Source organism: Heteronotia binoei, chromosome 12, assembly GCF_032191835.1.
Source record: "Heteronotia binoei isolate CCM8104 ecotype False Entrance Well chromosome 12, APGP_CSIRO_Hbin_v1, whole genome shotgun sequence".
Taxonomy (NCBI): domain Eukaryota; kingdom Metazoa; phylum Chordata; class Lepidosauria; order Squamata; family Gekkonidae; genus Heteronotia; species Heteronotia binoei.
The window spans coordinates 15,269,539-15,286,090 of NC_083234.1; the positions used below are offsets into that span (position 1 = coordinate 15,269,539).

The 16,552-nt window shown below is 48.6% G+C and overlaps 1 protein-coding gene across 10 annotated transcripts in view; it reads left to right on the forward strand.

Annotated features, from left to right (window-relative positions):
- Nucleotides 1-16,552, forward strand: part of GRAMD1B (GRAM domain containing 1B) — a 339,519-nt gene that overhangs the window by 199,355 nt on the left and 123,612 nt on the right. The window lies entirely within an intron of this gene.

The following is a 16,552-nucleotide window of genomic DNA, read 5'->3' on the forward strand; positions in this document are numbered from 1 at the left end:
TTCACTGCGGCGCCTTGATGGAGGGAGGAGGGAGAAGCAAAAAAAAAAAAAGAGAGAGAGTTGGGATCTTGCAAAGAGGCTGGTCCTGGCGCCGGCAGCCTCCCTGGCAGGGCAGTCCCCCCCCCCCCCCCCATGGTGGCTCAGTGGTAGAGCGCCTGCTTGGTAAGCGGAAGGTCCCAGGTTCAATCCCCTGCCTCTCCCAACTAAAAAAAGGGTCCAGGCAAGTAGGCGTGAAAAACCTCCGCTGGAGAGCCGCTGCCAGTCTGAGTGGGCAAGACTGACTTGGATGGACCAGGGTCTGATTCAGTAGAAGGCAGCTTCCTGTGTTCATATGTCATCTCCGTCCCCCTCCCCCCCCCCCCGCAAAGGTGCTGGCATGCAGCTGGCCGGGCACAATCAGGCTGGGTACGCCGCCGCCGCTGCTGCTGTTGGAAAACCGGGCGCTTCTTGCCTTGTCCGGAATCTTTTTTTGCTGTCCTTTGCCACCGACTGGAATGATGGATTTCTGTGACTGTGCTGATTCCAGGACTGCAAACTTGGGAGGGAGTTCTCTAGACCGGGGGTGGTCAAATTTGCTTCATGTAAGAGTCACATAGAATAAATGTCAGATGTTTGAGAGCCACGAGGGAGGGAGGAAGGAAGGAAATAGATTGGGGAGGGAGAGGTGGAAAGAATACAACTTTAAATGCATTGCTGGCTTGCCTGACTTGGAGAAGTGATTTAAAGAGAGAAATGCCTTTTCCAAGTCAGCTGATAAGGTGACGGGGGCTTCAAGAGCCACACAATACATGGGAAAGAGCCACAGGTGGCTCCTGAGCCTCAGTTTGGCCACTCCTGCTCTAAACCGACTCCTGTGGGCCAAGATGCATGCTGGCTTTGGGATTACATAAAACTCTTTGTCGAGGAGACCAGAGGCAGAACGCCTTCCCTAGGGGGTCAAAGGAGAGAGGTGTCAGCCGTTGAGCCAACATTTGTAACTCACCTTGATTGATCTGGCTAGATCCTGCCTGAGATGTATCTCTCTCTCCTGGTATTTCCAGTTGTACCTTAAAAACTAACAAGATTTGTGGCAAGGGATGAGCTTTTGTGGGTAACTGGATACCACGAGAGAAAGGGTTCTGTGTAACCTGAAAGCTTGAATACTATCATGCTCAGAAGAAGAGAGGGATCTCAGTATCTGATGCACGTTCTTTTCTAAATAGGCCCTGTAATGGAAATTCTAGCTGGCATAATAATATACATGGCTGATTCCGCTTTGGGGTTCAGCTCATGCCCCAGAACTTAACTGGATTTGAACTTGCCATGTAGTTGTTACAGTAGGTCCCCAGATATCACAGCAGCATTGCAGAATCATGCCTCCCCTTCCCCCTAAGATTGTTGTATTCCCCGAAAACCTTGCTGTAAGCACCTTTGGGTTATTATGCTGGTCTGCCGACAGCTACACTTAGAGGGATTATTAATAATATTCCGAAGTCTGCAATTTGGGTGTGAACATGACTAATAAATCTTGATGTATGATTCCACTTTGTGGAATTGTTATCAATTAGCTTAGGGGCATCATTAGGTTCTTTCCTGAAAAGTCATTACAACCTGAGTCGAAAGGGAGGGTTTTTTTTTTTTTTTTAGCTCATTCTACTGCATCATGACTTGGGGCTTTTCAAACGGGTAGGCCTATGTCTTGGATTACTTAACGTAGCGAGGTGGTGTTATTAATCTGGTTTCCCCGTGTGCAATATTATTACTGCCTATTTGCGTTGATGAATTAGGAGGAAGCGAAAGCGTATGACGCGTTTTGTGACCCGTCTGTTCAACGAGGATTGTAAGGGGATAGGGAAAATATATTGATTGTTAAAATAAAGTCGGTGCACTTCTCTTATTTGCATCTTTCGGTCTGGGTGAAAAGTTTGTGCACGTTTATGTCCCAGGGAGCCATCTTGAAATGGGCTTCCGGGGGTGGGGGTGGGGAGACATGGCTTCCTCCATAGGGCCCTCTCAATCTTTGCCATCTTCATTTTTCTGTGCGAGTTCCGTAAATACAATTGCAGAAAGGGTAGGAACCAAGAGGTAGGTAGACCCACACTTGTGAGAACACCATACAAACAATCCATAAATGTACTGCTGTTTCAGTAACCTCTCAGACTTCCTTGGGGGGGCGTGTGCCTGTGTCTTTCTAATTGTTTTTAGGCAGCATGTGGTTATGTTCTTGAATGAATGAATGAATGAAGTGTTGGTTAGAGCTAGAGAGTTGCATAATAGCTGAGCAATCCTTTCTGGCAAATGAGACCTGCGTTACGCAGCCTGTGAGTAGTAAACCCCTGTTGTGTTTGTATCGGGCTCGGGTGCCCACTCATAAAAAGTAATTTTGGGTTAATTATGTAATTGCACCGGTGGCTTGCATTGAAAATGCGTATGCATTGGGGGGAAATGTATTATTTAAGGTGATTAGTGCTGGAGATTGCCTGGGCCTGTGCTTTCCCCCCGTCTCCCCCCTCCCTTCCCTACAGATCAGAGACTAAGACGGATTGAGCAGAGACAAAACACGCACAGCAGATTTGGTACTCAGATTCATACTCAGCATTCAGAATGATGGTCCTCATGGCACAGAAGGGGTCGGTCTCCCTGCTGGGGAGGAATGCAACCAGTGGATGCTAGGGGGCGCTCTGTCACTGTAGGTGCTTCATTTCCAACGTTGTCTTAGCACTTTAAGGCTTAGATCCAGATGGGCAGCCGTGTTGGTCTGAAGCCGTAGAACAAAGCAGGAGTCAAGTGGCACCTTTAAGACCAAAGGAGTTTTATTCAGAACTGGCTGTTTATCCCATTACAACTAAACCATCTTCCACTGTATTTTAATGTATTCTTTTTTTCTAATGGCAAACTTGAATGACGTGCATATGTGTGTTGCATGTTTAAATCTGAGTAACCTATGCCCTCATTTTAACCCAGAGACTGAACAACAAAAACATCACAACAAACTCATTTATTGCACTCCACTTCAGGTTAACTAATGGGTTTAGTACATGGACATCAATCTGCTTCGTATTGCCTTTTGCTGTCGCTGTTTCAGCTCAGTTAACACTAACATCCATCAGACCCCAATTTATGATTCTTTTAATCTGCTAAAAGCATCCATACTAACTCACAGCCCACTGTATTTAGGACTTGAACAAAGCAGGAGTCAAGTTTCACTTTTAAGACCAACCAAGTCTTATTTAGAACCTAAGCTTTTGTGTGCTCTCCAAGCACACTTCATCAGACGTGTGTTGTGCACAATACCCGATCCCTTCGTCTGATGAAGTGTGCTTACGGAGCACACAAAAGCTTACGTTCAAAATAAAACTTGGTTGGCCTTAAAGGTGGCACTTGACTCCTGGTTTGTTCAACTGCTTCAGACCAACACAGTTGCCCACCTAGATATATTTAGGACTGCTTGCCATTCCATACCATTGTCTGATGAAGTGTGCTTAGAGCACACGAAAGCTTACATTCTGTCAGTCAGTCAGTCAGTCAGTTTATTGCGGCTCTAGGCCAATCAACAACAACAACACAACTCATCAATAACAGTACAACACAACACCAAGCTAAAATATAACATAACAATATAAAACTATGTACAACCATCAAAATAGTAATAAAATTATCTGACGTAGGCAACACTTAACTAAGGGCATCTTCTTTCAAATACAAACAGCATTAAATTTCTTCCTGTCGAGGTCGGTAACATATAGAAACTTAGCAAGATCCAGAGAAAGTTGATCACTCCCATCCCCTAAGAGGAAGTAAATGACTTGGGCCTGATTTAAAGATTTAGCTAGCATTAGATGGTTCCGCAGAAGTCTGTACCTTGCCTCTGTATGGAAAAGACAGTTCAGAATGAGATGGGAAACCGTATCGACCTCCTCCAGGCCGCACGGACAGATCCTGTCTTCTAACGGGATCTTGTGGAAACGGCCCCTCAGTACTGCTGTGTCAAGAATGTTCAGGCGTGCCAAGGACAGCATCCGCCTGATCTTAATTGGCTGTATCTTTTCTAGATACCTGGCACATTTCAGATCACTTGTAAAAAAGGTTGGGATATACGTCCCCCCAACTTTGGCCAGAGATTGTTTTAACTCCAATTCCAGTAATCGGTCTCTGATAATTACTTTTGCCCCGTTCTTGAACATGAGGGCTAGGGAATCAATATTCAGATCACATTCCTCTAGTTTGGAATTTAATTTCCTCAACCAATTGCTAACAAATGAGTCATAGAAGATTTGATGTACTATATCATACATTCTGAATAAAACTTGGTTGGCCTTAAAGGTGCTACCTGACTCCTGATTTGTTCCACTTCAAGGCTTGTGAGAAGAGGGAGGATAGCTGGGCCTCTCTTAATTTTGGCAATATGGTCCAGACGTTCCTGGCTCACTTGCCGTTGTCTTCTGCAGCTTTACTTCCCAGACTTTCGACAGGAGACACCCTTCTGTTCCGTTTGCGTCGGATGCAGCTGCTTCTGTCTAGTTGGCTGCAGGGACCTGGGAATAGTTCAAAACGCTGATCCTGAGCTTGGCTCTCCAGGGATTCTCCTTCACAGCCCTAATTGAAATGGATGCACGCCTTTCCCTGCTCTTGTACACTTCCTATTAGCGTCGATGAGGAGTTGCCTTGGCATCCTTTCTTTTCGTTGAGTGGCTTCACGTTAATCGAAAAGGATTTTGCCTTGTTGTTTTCCAGACGTCCCATTTTTAAAACAAAAATGAAAAAGATTTTTTTTTGTTCTGTTCGTAGCGACTATAATAATGGTCTGCTGTTAAATCGCAACTGACTTATAGCAGCCCCAGGAGGACCACAGGGGTTTTGAGGCAAAAGTTGACTGTCTCCCCCCGTATATGCCCCGGAGGTCACTTCGTTTGGCCTCCTGAGATCTTTTGACTGTCCCCGGCCCAAGAGATGCCCACCTTGCCTCTACCAGGGCAGGACCTTCTCAGTCCTGGCTCCGGCCTGGTAGAATCAGCTCCCTATGGAGATCCGGGCCCTGCCTGGCTTGCTAGTCTTTCGCAGGGCCTGTAAAACGGAGCTGTTCCGCCAGGCTTTTGGATGAGACGGTGGGCATCTACTTGTTAGATTGGTTGGACTCCCCTGCTGTCCTACACTGCTGTACCATCTTACTAGACCATCTTCCTGGACCATCCTGCTGTACTGGAGAGCCAGTTTGGTGTAGTGGTTAAGTGTGCAGACTCTTATCTGGGAGAACCGGGTTTGATTCCCCACTCCCCCACTTGCACCTGCTGGCATGGCCTTTGGTCAGCCATAGCTCTGGCAGAGGTTGTCCTTGAAAGGGCAGCTGCTGTGAGAGCCCTCTCCAGCCCCACCCACCTCACAGGGTGTCTGTTGTGGGGGAGGAAGGTAAAGGAGATTGTGAGCCGCTCTGAGACTCTTCGGAGTGGAGGGCGGGATATAAATCCAATATCTTCATCTACCTCACAGGGTGTCTGTTGTGGGGGAGGAAGGTAAAGGAGATTGTGAGCCGCTCTGAGACTCTTCGGAGTGGAGGGCGGGATATAAATCCATTATCTTCTTCTTCTTCTTACTATTGAACTATTGCTGTATTATTGAAACTGATTTTATTGTGATTCTATTGTGATTTTATTATCATCTGTATTGATGTACTCCTCTCTGAGCCCCCATGGGGGAATGGGCGGAATATAAATAAAATAATAATGATGAGGAGGAGGATGAGCGGGGGGGTAGTTTGCTATCGCCTTCCTCTGCAGAGCAGCCCCGAGCTTCGTCGGCGGTCTCACCTTCAAGTACAAATTGTGGCTGATCTTGCTTTCCTTCCAGGCTCTGAAGGTGCTGGGTTAGTTTGGGCAATTATTGGTGACTAGAGAACAGTAACGATGAATTTCTGCTCAGCCTTGAATCTGGATGTCTGCGGGCAAGGTACTGTTTCTCTGCGGAACCTTCCTCGTGGGCCTGCTGTGACGTGTGCGTCTGAACTCTGGAAAGAAATAAGGGGCACAAACGTGATGAAGTGTTACGGTTGTTTTGTTGTTTGTTAAAGCCGTGTACTATTTATAATTTCTTCTATGAAGCGTATAGACTAGGGGTGGCTAAACTTCCTTAATGTAGAAGTCGGAGAGAATAAATGTCTGATGTTTGAGAGCTGTGAGACATAAATGTCAGATGTTTGAGAGCCGGAAGGAAGGAAGATGGTGGGAGCAGGAGGGAGAGATGGGAATAAAGCAACTTTAAATGTGTTCTCCAAGCCAGCCAGTGGGGCAGTGGGGGCTTTGAGAGCCACACAATATGTGTGAAAGAACCACACGCAGCTCCTGAGCCGCAGTTTGACCACCCCTGGTATAGACTGTAAAAGTTTGTTATGTTTTGTAATCACTTTTGGAAAGAACAGTCTGACTGCTTGAGAGCAGTTGAACGGCATTTGTCGCCCCCACGATTCCTAGTGTGAGCAGAAATGACTTTCAAAAAGCCTCTTGACTTGGCTGTTTTAAATGCAGTAAAGTAACACAACAAGTACGATCAGTTTGTAGGAGTGCAATTAGTTTGTTGGCATACTTTCCTTGCCAAGTGAATTTTCCCATAGCCACATCTGTCTTAATGCCGCATCTATCCTCATAACAGTTGAGCGCAATCAAGTCACAGCTGACTTGTGGCGACCCCTTAGGGCAGAGGTGGCCAAACTGCAGCTCAGAAGCCACGTGTGACTCTTTCACACACATTGCGTGGCTCTCAAAGCCCCTTCAGAAGGCCCTCAGCCAAGCCACCCAGTGGCTTGGAGAATGCATTTAAAGTTAAAGTTGCTTGCTTTCCACGTCTCCCTCACCCCCCCCCCCCCAACCTCCCTCCCTCCCTTAAACATCTGAAAGTCTTGCGGCTTTCTAACGTCTGCTGTATGTTCTGTGTGGCTCTTACATTAAGCCAGTTTGGCCACCCCTGATCTAGACTGATGGACAGCAGCTGTCCAAGGTCTCAGGCAGAGAAGGGTCTTTCCCGACACCTGTTACCTGGGCTCCTTTACGTGGAGGTACCTGGGGTTTCTGCAGACCATGAAGGCGTTTTGCCACTGAGCCAAACCCTTTCCCACCTGTATATTTGGAAGTAGTTTATCCCTGTCTAGTGTTTGGCTGGTAATCTGGTAAAATCTATTGGAGCCTGCTGGCTGTTATACACATAATGTTGGCTTACACTGAATCAGACCAAGTCAGTATTGTCTATGTACCCTGACACAGCTCTCCAGGGTCTCAGGCGGAGGTCTCTTCACATCGCCTGGTCCTTTTCAATGGAGATGCCAGGGGTGGAAAGCAGAGGATCTTCCCTTGAGCCATGGCCCCATTCTGGGAACAGTTTTGGAAGTTGTTGTTTTGAGCGGACCTGATGGCATGCAGGACTAGCCGGGCAAAGAGTCACAATGTCAGTTAAGAACATAAGAGAAGCCATTTTGGATCAGGCCAATGGCCCATCCAGTCCAGCATTCTTGTGTCACATAAGAACATAAGAGAAGCCATGTTGGATTAGGCCAATGGCCCATCCAGTCTAACACTCTGTGTCACATAAGAACAGAAGAGAAACCATGTTGGATCAAGCTAATGGCCCACCCAGTCCAACACTATGTGTCACATAAGAACATAAGAGAAGCCATGTTGTATCAGGCCAATGGGCCATCCAGTCCAACACTCTGTGTCACATAAGAACATAAGAGAAGCCATGTTGGATTAGGCCAATGGCCCATCCAGTCCAACACTCCGTGTCACATAAGAACATAAGAGAAGCCATGTTGGATTAGGCCAATGGGCCATCCAGTCCAACACTCTGTGTCACATAAGAATATAAGAGAAGCCATGTTGGATCAGGCCAATGGCCCATCCAGTCCAACACTCTATATCACACAGTGGCCAAAAATTTATATATACACACTGTGGCTAATAGCCACTGATGGACCTCTGCTCTGTTCTAGTTCTCAGGTAACCTTTAAAAGACATCTTTAACAGAATCATTGTGTGGGACCCCTCAAGCCAGTGTGTATTTACTTTGGTGTATTTGGGGGTAAGTGTGGTAAAAAGTTAACCACTGCCTTTTAAGCCTGTAATGAACATACGGCAACTGCCTTCTGCTGAATCAGCCCCTTGGTCCGCTCGGACTGGCAGTAGCTCTCTAGGGTCTCTCTAAGAGGAGGCTTTTCACTTCACCTTGTGACCCCCCTAGAGATGCCAGCGATTGGATTTAACCTGGGACCTTCTGCATGCCAAGCAGGCGTTCTACCGCTGAGCCACAGCACCTTTATTTATTTATTATTATTATTTATTAATTTCATTTATATCCCGCCCTCCCCCACCTCGGCAGGCTCAGGGCGGCTAACAAGATTTTATAAAAACATACAGTAATAAATAGAGCCTTAGATTTACAATATAAAACATTAAGCTTAATAACATTAAAACCAGTCTAATAAATGCAGTTATACAGCGGTATAGGTCTTTAGACCGCGTTGGCGGATCCTTAATTACTGATCCTTTTTAGCAGTCCGAGTGTGCAAGTTTAAGAAGGGTGGTCTTGCAGGCCCTGCGGAACTGATCAAGGCTCCGCAGGGCCCGCACCTCCTCGGGGAGTCGGTTCCATAGGGTAGGGGCCGTGATCGAAAAGGCCCGTGCTCTAATATTCTGGTGTTTAATCTCCTTCGGCTCGGGGATGGTCATTAGGTTTTTCCCGGCTGCTTTTCAAATGCTGATTAAGGTAAGAGTCCAGTAGCGCCTTTAGGACCAACGAAGTCTTATTCAGGGTATAAATTTTTGTCTGTTACACGCACACTTCTTCAGATACAATGAAAGGGGAGAAGAGCATTCAAATTTATAGACAGAGTTGAAAAAAAGATTTTATTTTATTTTTTTACTCTGTAAATTTGAGTGCTCTCCTCCCATTTCATTGTATCTGAAGAAGTGTGCGTGTGACACACCAAAGCTCATACCTTGAATAGAACTGTGTTGGTCTCAAAGGTGCTTCTGGACTCTTCCTTTATTCTGTTGCTTCAGAATGTGGATCTATCAAATGCTGATTGTCTTCCTAGGGAAAAAGACAATTCCCATTTTGTCCAGCGATGTCAGGACTCAGGGGGGTATTACTAATTGCGACCACCACTCTGGGATAAGAGTTCCCCTTGAGAAGGCCCAGAGTTCCATCCCAACCCCCTTCAGGCCTCCTTTAGCTTAGGCCAAATAATCGGCATGAGGACCAGGCAGAGTGAACAACAGAAAAAAAAGGTTTATTTAAAACAGGGGTCCTCAAACTTTTCAAATAGGGGGCCAGTTCACTGTCCCTCAGACTGTTGGAGGGCCGGACTGCCGTTACTGTACAAGGCCGCGGGCCGTCAGTTCTCCCTAAGAGGCGGAGGACATCTTGGGTGTTTCCCACCGTCCAATCAGGGAGGCAGGAATCTTAAAAAACTTCCCCTTCCTGTGGATGTGGGAACCACCCTCCTTCCAGTTTATTTCCTGCCTCGACAGGGAGTAGCAGCGTTTAGGCTAGGTTCCTACCCTTTCTCATTACTTGCCTATCTCTTTAAAAAAAAAAAAAAAGATACTTTTTCTTTCCCCTCAGTTCCTACCTTGTTGTTCATCTCCTGATATTCTACCTCAGATCTTTTTCTGCCTTCTCAATCCGTCCTTCAGTCCCTCTCAGCTTCTCTGCCTCCTTTCCCCCCCCCACTTTCTTCAGCGCTTCAGAAGCGGCGCGGCTGTTTAAACTCAAGCCGCGGCCGAGCGCACAGCATTCAAGCCGCAGAGGAGAGGGAAAATGACGCGTCGGTCAAGAGACGCGTTCATGGACGACGACCTGGTTCCTGACGCCTGGCGCGGAACCGAGAGGCCCGCCTCCGGAGCCGGCATGTCTTCTAAGCTTGCCTCGGCTACCGGCAACGTGCCCTGTAGAGGCGAGAAAACCCAAAGGCGAACGCAGGCGGCGCTGGTCTTCCCCAGCCACGGAGGAGGCTTCCTCGTCAGGGCTCTTCCCCACTGGCAGCGGCCATCTTGGGGAGCGCAAAAAAAGGCGCGAAACGGGGACAGACCTCAGCCATGCAGCTTCCAGACGCAGGAACGTCCCGATGCCAACCTCCTGGCGGGAGACTCAGTTGCAGATGTGATCCAACCTGCGCTGGAAGCCACGCAGACCTGCCAGCCCCAGTCGGGCTTGGGTAACGTACCCTTTATGGGGCCCTCCTTTTTTACTGAGTTTCTTGAATCAATAAAGCAGACGGTGGGGGCAGCAGTCAGGGCATCTGGCCATAGGAGACCCAGGTCCCCCAGGTCCAGTTCCCCCTCCAGATCACCTTCTCCAAAGAGGTCCAGAGGTAGCTCCAGCCACCATAGGGCTTCAAAGAAACCTCTGCTCTGTGACCAGATGGAGAGCGAAAGATCCATTTCTGAGACCCACTCTCATGATTCCTATGGGGGAGATCGGGAGGAGGGCGAATTCTTATCTGATGAGGAGATAGAGGACGTTGCAGTTCCGGAACCCTCATCACGGTTTTTTCAAGGCAGAAGAGTTCCAACCTCTTTTAGCCAAGGTGCTGTCTGCTCTAGACTTACAAGCATCACCCGAGGAGCAGGAGTCTCCCCACCCACTTGCCAACCCCAGAAACAAACCCAAGGGAAATACGGAGTTTTTCCCCAGATTCAGATCCTCTGAAAAGGTTTTTCCCTTCCCTGAGTTCTTTGAGCCTCAGTTGAAATCTGAGTGGGCCAAACCTAGTACCAACAGACAGGTACCCAATTCTATCAAGAAGCTCTATGAATTACCTGCCTTTGCTAACGATATGCTGCAAGTACCATTGGTGGATGCACCAATCGCAGCCTTACAGTCTGTTAGCCTAACAGCCTTACAGTCTGTTAGCTGAGGATGGCCATGGCTTGGTGCGAGACAACTGGGACAAAAAGATAGACTTGGCCTTGAAGAGGAGCCACGAAGCTACGGCTCTGGCCATCAAGGCAGCTGCGGCCACCTCTATAGTTTCCAGAGCAGCGATCGTCTGGATAAGACGGCTTACTCAGCTACTGCCGGACATGGATAAACGGGTCCTGGAAGGTACCAGCAGACTCCTTAGGGCCTCCGAATTTTCAGCGGATGCCTCATTGGATGCCCTCACTTTCTCCGCTAGAGCAATGGCATCAAGCACTGTAGCAAGGCGGGGGTTATGGCTCCGGGCTTGGCCGGCAGACGTGCACTCAAAGTCCATCGTGTCAGCATACCCATTCCAGGGAGAAAAGCTATTTGGAGACACCCTGGATAAGATCCTGGTGGAAACACGGGATAAGAAAAAGGCCATGCCCAAGTATCTGCGCCGCTCCGATAAGAGAAGCTTCGGGTCTGGTTCCTTTCGTGCCTCCTCCAGCTTCTCCAAACCAAAACAGGACTTCAGAAGAACAACCTGGGGACAGTCCAAACAGAGTTTCCAAAAGGGCTTCTCCAATTCACGATTCCAGAGGAATCAGCCCGATAGGTCCGACAAATTTGAGAAGGGCCCCAAGCCCAACAAAGCATGACTGGAATTCTATTCCAGTGGGGGGCCGTCTACTACACTTCCAGCAGGCGTGGGCGGCCTCGAGGGTCGATGCTTGGACGTTGGAAATTGTTTCATGGGGTTACCCCATAGAATTCAAAAGGGCACCTCCTGTTCATTACTTGGTGTCTCCTCTTCGCTCAAACCCAGAACAAAAAAGCATCACCCTCAAAGCAATTCAACATTTGCTGCAAATTGCAACGATAGAACCTGTTCCTCTATTGCAGAGAGGTCAAGGCGTCTATTCCATCTTCTTCACGGTGCCCAAGAAAAACGGGGGCTGGAGAGCGATTCTAGACCTGAAATTTTTTAAACAGACATATCAACCTCCGTCACTTCAGGATGGAGTCCATCAAATCTATAACGGAGTCCCTGCACCATCAGGACTACATGTCTTCTCTGGGCCTAACAGAGGCATATCTGCACATTCCAATCCTCCCAGCACATCGCAAGTTTCTTCGTTTTTTTGCGTAAATGGGACTCACTACCAATTCAGAGCCTTACCCTTCGGCCTGGCGACGGCACCACGGGTGTTCACCAAGGTGTTGGTGAACCTGATTGCAATCCTCAAACAGAGAGGGATACATGTGCACCCCTTCCTCGACGGCCTGCTGATAAGATGCTCGTCGAGGGAGAGTGCGGAGCAGGACGTTATACACACCATATCCTGTCTTCAACAACACGGGTTCATAATCAACATTCCCAAGAGTCATTTACAACCGTCCCAGAGGCTACAACATCTGGGTATGGTCATCGACACAAGGATGAATTCTGTTTTCCTCCCAGAAGACAAGATACTGAGGACCAAGGCATTGGTGCTCCAGTTAGTGCGGGAACCATTGTCATCTCTCCAGACCCTGGCACGACTTATGGGTCTTCTAGTCTCAAATCTGGAGGCGCTTCAATGGGGTCGCTTTTCACACCAGACAACTTCAGATGTTTTTGCGCCCTTATCAGATCCAGATCATGGAGAAGCGCCCTATGTCGTTATCTGTTCCCAAGAAGGTCAAGGAGAGTCTCCTGTGGTGGACGAAGGACCACAACCTACGTCAGGGGAGAACGTTCCTCGTAGAGAAGGAAATACAGCTCCTTTCGGACGCCAGACTTTCAGGTTGGGGGGCGACCCTCAACGAGATACCTACCCAGGGCCAGTGGACACCCGAGGAGGCGAGTCTTCCCATCAACCTTCTGGAACTCCGTGCGAACGGACAATATCGCTGCCAAGGCCTATTTAAACAACCAAGGGGGGTCCAGGTCGACTTCCCTTCGCAAGGAGGCCGTGAAACTGTTCGAATGGGCGGAGAGACATCTAAAGTCCATAAGGGCGGAGCATATCAAGGGGACTTGCAATATCAAGGCGGACTAGCTCAGCCGGGAGAGCATTCAATCGGGAGAGTGGTCTCCCAACAAGAAGCTTTTCTTAACGCTTCGGCCCGCCGGTGTTGGACCTCTTTGCGTCTTCTCAGAACCACCAGCTTCCTCGATTCTACACGAGGTACTACCACTACCAAGCGGAGGCCACGGACGCATTAACTTCTCCCTGGCCGCAAGGCCTTCTATACGCCTTTTCCCCCAATCCCGATCATTCCGAGGTTGCTCAGAAGGATCAGGCTGCTAAGGGCCGACGTCATTCTGGTTGCTTCCTGGTGGCCGCGACGTCACTGGTTCTCATCAATCCAACAGATGTCAGTAGCGGAGCCGCTTCACTTACCAATCTGTCCAGACATTCTGTTACAGGGCCCGGTGTGGCATCCTCATACAGACTGGCTGAGGTTGACCGCTTGGAGGTTGAACGGCGTTCTCTCCTAGATCTTGGTTATGCAAGTGACGTGACGATCACCATCCTAGCATCCAGAAAAAGCTCCACAACGCGGATCTACGACATTTCCTGGAAAGCCTTCCACAGATGGTGTCGGAGAAAAGCCGTGGACCCGTTGCATCCTTCTGTCCCCAAGATCCTACAGTTCCTTCAGGACGGTCTCCATTCTGGATTGAAGCCAGCTACCCTCAAACGTCAGGTGGCAGCCTTATCCTCAGTTCTCCAGCAGGTGGACGGCGTGGACCTCTCTTCTCACCCCCATATTCGACGCTTCCTTAGAGGAGCCTCCATGAGTTCTCCACCACAAGTACATCGGTTTCCTACCTGGAGATTGAACTTGGTACTCTCGGCCCTAACAGGTCCTCCTTTCGAGCCCTTAAGTTCTGTATTCCTAAAGTTCATGCGTATGAAGACCATCTTTCTGGTGGCAATAACATCGGCCAGAAGAGTTTCAGAGATCGGGGCCTTATCGGTTAAGAGGGAACTGTGTGTGTGTTCCACAAGGACAAGGTGGTCCTCTATCCGGACCCTACCTTCCAACCGAAGGTCTCTTCTAGATTCCATCAGAGTCAAGAGATCAACTTACCATCCTTCTGTCCGGATCCCAAGCATCCCAAGGAGCGCACATGGCATACCTTAGACGTGCGAAGAGCAATTAAGGTCTATCTTACAAAACTGAATCTATCCGAAAATTAGACTTCATGTTCATTAATATAGCGGCTCCTAGACTGGGACAGAAGATGTCCAAATCAGCAATTAGCTACGCCATCAAGCAGTGTATATCGGAGGCGTATAAGGTGTTAAACCTTCAAGTACCACCAGGGATCACTGCACACTCAACCAGGAGTGCGGCCACCAATGCTGCCTTCAACAGGAATGCCTCCATAGAGGAGGTGTGCAAGGCAGCTACGTGGGCATCTATCTCCACTTTCATCCGACACTATAAGTTGAACGCATATGTGTCGGCGGACGCAACTTTGGCAGACGAATCCTGCAACACGTGCTGCCTGAGTAGGACGATCCCACCCTGTATGACATACTGCTATGGGAGCACCCAAGATGTCCTCCGCCTCTTAGGGAGAACGACCCTTGGCACTTACCGTGAGGGGTCCTTCTCCTAAGAGGACAGGAGGACATCTTGCCCTCCCCTTCTTCTATCGTCCTACCCTGGGCAGCATCTATGTATCTGGATCTAACTTCTTCTCCTGTAGTCTCACCTACAGCTGTTGATTACTCTTTAACACAGGCTACCTGTAGTTTACATGTTTTTTCTCAGTTTCTATACGAGTTTATTTCAGTCGGTTTGGGAGGCTCATGCCAAGTTTTTGTACCGACCACCAGTTAGCTCACCTTTTTTCATAGCAGCGATGGTTGCAAGAGTTCTTTACTGCTTCTCGGAGTCACCCGAACTGGAAGGAGGGTGGTTCCCACATCCACAGGAAGGGGAAGTTTTTTAAGATTCCTGCCTCCCTGATTGGACGGTGGGAAACACCCAAGATGTCCTCCTGTCCTCTTAGGAGAAGGACCCCTCACGGTAAGTGCCAAGGGTCGTTCTCCGTCTTCTGCATCTCTCTCCCTTCCCCACACCACACACCCCGGCCTGGGAACTCACCTCACCTCGGTATCACCTCACACTCTGTCTCCGCCGCCTCAGCCCAGTGCCGGAAGTGTGCGTTGCTAACACGAGTTTAAGTCGAACGTCACTTCCGGTCTGATTTTGCCATAACCCGGCGGGCCGCACAAACGTCCTCAGCGGGCCGCATCTGGCCCACGGGCCGTAGTTTGAGGACCCCTGATTTAAAAGATCAGTCAGTGCAATATAACAAACAAGGTGCATTAAACAGTAAAAATGGTGAAGGGAAAATAAACAAATGCCCTAACGCGTCTGGACTTACTGTCCCGAGACTGTCTCAGTCAGACCTAGCCTACTCACCCTTCCTCTAAAGGCAAGGGTCTCTTCCTGGCAGCAGCTCCTCCTCAGCTATGTCTCCTAGGAAAAGAACACCCCCTGCCTAGGCTTGGCCTTTTTATGTTCTCTTCCCAGGCCCCACCCCTTTCTGGACCAGTTTCCCTCCAAAAACTTGCCACCCAATCAGAGGGCCAGAAGGGATCCTGGGAAATGTAGGATCTTTCATAACTCCTAGGCAGGCTTTTCTGGAACCTGCAGTTCTCACTAGGCCCAGGATCATGACAAGTGGGCCGACAGTCCTATTTGGTATGTGCCATCAGCTTTCCTTATGCGAGGAATCTTAAGGAAATAACCTCGAGGCCCTTCACTGTGAGTGGTGGATTCTTCTGTTGGAATCTGGTAGTTGAAGCCCCCAGGTGAGTCGGTTTCTCTCTTTGGTTGCCCCTCATATAAGGGTGACTGGCACAGCTGATTATCCCAGAAACCCTTGGCGATGTTTGTTTTCACTGCAGTGAAGCTGACGTGGACAGTGTGTTTTCTTTTAAAGGTCAAATGTCACTTAATCACTTGACTTGTGCATCAGATACCAGGTGGGAGGAGGAGGGCCATTGTGTTCATTTGATACCCTAGAAGAAGATGTGAAGGGAAGGGAAAGGTTTTAGGTTCACTAGCCAATTCAGGAGGGCACGCTGGTTGGTTTTTTTTCTATGAGATTAAAGTTGTATCTGGCTCACTACGAAAGAAAGAAGAGTTTTGTGTGTTTGTTTGTTTTTTAATCTGAAGTCTGTCTAGGGGCAAGAAGTGATGAAACTGAAGGCAACTGGTTGATCCTGAGGCCAGAATAGAAGAGTTTGCATTTACAGATTGGAAGAAATGTTGGGAATGGTAAAGGCAGTCCCCCGTGCAAGCACCAGTCGTTTCCGATTTTGGGATGACGTTGCGTCGCAGCGTTTTCACGGCAGACTTTTTACGGGGTGGCTTGCCATTGCCTTCCCCAGTTGGGGATAGTATGCAGTTGGAAATACCAGAAGTTAAAAACAGCAACAACTCAAAAGCAACTATTTCCCTTGCTTATTGCAGGCTGAAGGGGAGCTGAAAAGATGCTCTTGTCTGCTCTTTCCATCAGGTTATCTGATAGCCTGGTGTGCCTTCCCTCTCCTTCCCTTAGAGCAAGCTGGTTCCTAGGCTCTGTGGTACCATTCGGGGAGGGGCTGTAACCACCACCAGTTACCTGGTGCTGTCTCCTCCCCTTAAAGCAAGGTGACTCTTGAACAGCATT